This window comes from Perkinsus marinus (genome assembly GCF_000006405.1).
Source record: "Perkinsus marinus ATCC 50983 genomic scaffold scf_1104296948288, whole genome shotgun sequence".
In the NCBI taxonomy this organism is placed as follows: domain Eukaryota; phylum Perkinsozoa; order Perkinsida; family Perkinsidae; genus Perkinsus; species Perkinsus marinus.
Genome location: NW_003210219.1, coordinates 1 through 1,039, shown reverse-complemented (window position 1 = coordinate 1,039; position 1,039 = coordinate 1). Strand labels below are relative to the sequence as shown.

Genomic DNA, 1,039 nt, shown 5'->3' with positions numbered 1-1,039 from the left:
AGACCTCTTACGAAGAGTGCGAACGATACCATTACTACGCCGACGTTCTTGTCAAAGCGCTGGGCTACGTATGCGAGAATGCGAGTCAGCTAAATATCATCGTCCTTGCTGAGGTGCTCCGCGATGCTGTGAGCCACTCCCCTAGCAACATGAACAGGGTGGCGATTCTCATGGGCAGAGATGAGATCCTCTGCGTCTTCCAGACAGCGTGTCCGAGTGGTTAAGGAGGTGGACTCGAAATCCACTAGGCTATGACTGCGCAGGTTCGAATCCTGCCGCTGTCGCACGTTTGACGACGTATAGGTTTTCGAGACATCTGAAAAGCCCCGCCTTCGAATCCTTATAGCGATTCTGATGGACATTATGACCGAGTAGGATGCGAACGAACTGATGCGCATGACATTTGAGGAACATTGATGAGAATTGATGTATATCCCAAAAAATGTATCTACCTCTAGACTCTTATCCTATATAAGCCCTATCATTTCAGCGAATTCGCTGTCGTTGCAGCCGTCATTTGGGAAGAGACCTCTTACAAAGAGTGCGAACGATACCATTACTACGCCGAGTATGCAAGAATGCGATTCAGCTAAATATCATCGTCCTTGCGGGGGTACTTCGCGACGCTGTGAGTCACTCCCCTAGCAACATGAACAGGGTGGCGATTCTCATGGGGAGAGCTGAGATGCTCTACATCTTTCAGACAGTGTGTCCGAGTGGTTAAGGAAGTGGACTCGAAATCCACTAGGTTATGCCTGCGCAGGTTCGAATCCTGCCGCTGTCGTATGTCTGATGGCGTATGGGTTTTCAAGACATCTGAGCAGTCTCGCTTCCGAATCCTCATAGCGACTCTGATGGACATTATGAACGAGTAGGATGCGAACGAGCTGATGCGCATGACATTTGCGGAACATTGATAAGAATTGATGTATATCCCAAAAAATGTATCTACCTATAGACTCTTATCCTATATAAGCCCTACCATTTCAGCGAATTCGCTGTCGTTGCAGCCATCATTTGGGAAGAGACCTCTACGAAG

The 1,039-nt window shown here is 48.3% G+C and overlaps 2 non-coding genes across 2 annotated transcripts; both read left to right on the top strand.

Moving 5' to 3' along the window:
- Positions 1-202: 202 nt before the first annotated feature.
- Pmar_PMAR009134 lies at positions 203-284 on the top strand. Its single transcript has one exon. It is a non-coding gene; the product is annotated as a tRNA-Ser (tRNA).
- A 418-nt stretch (positions 285-702) lies between these two features.
- Pmar_PMAR009133 lies at positions 703-784 on the top strand. The gene has a single exon. It is a non-coding gene; the product is annotated as a tRNA-Ser (tRNA).
- Positions 785-1,039: the final 255 nt, after the last annotated feature.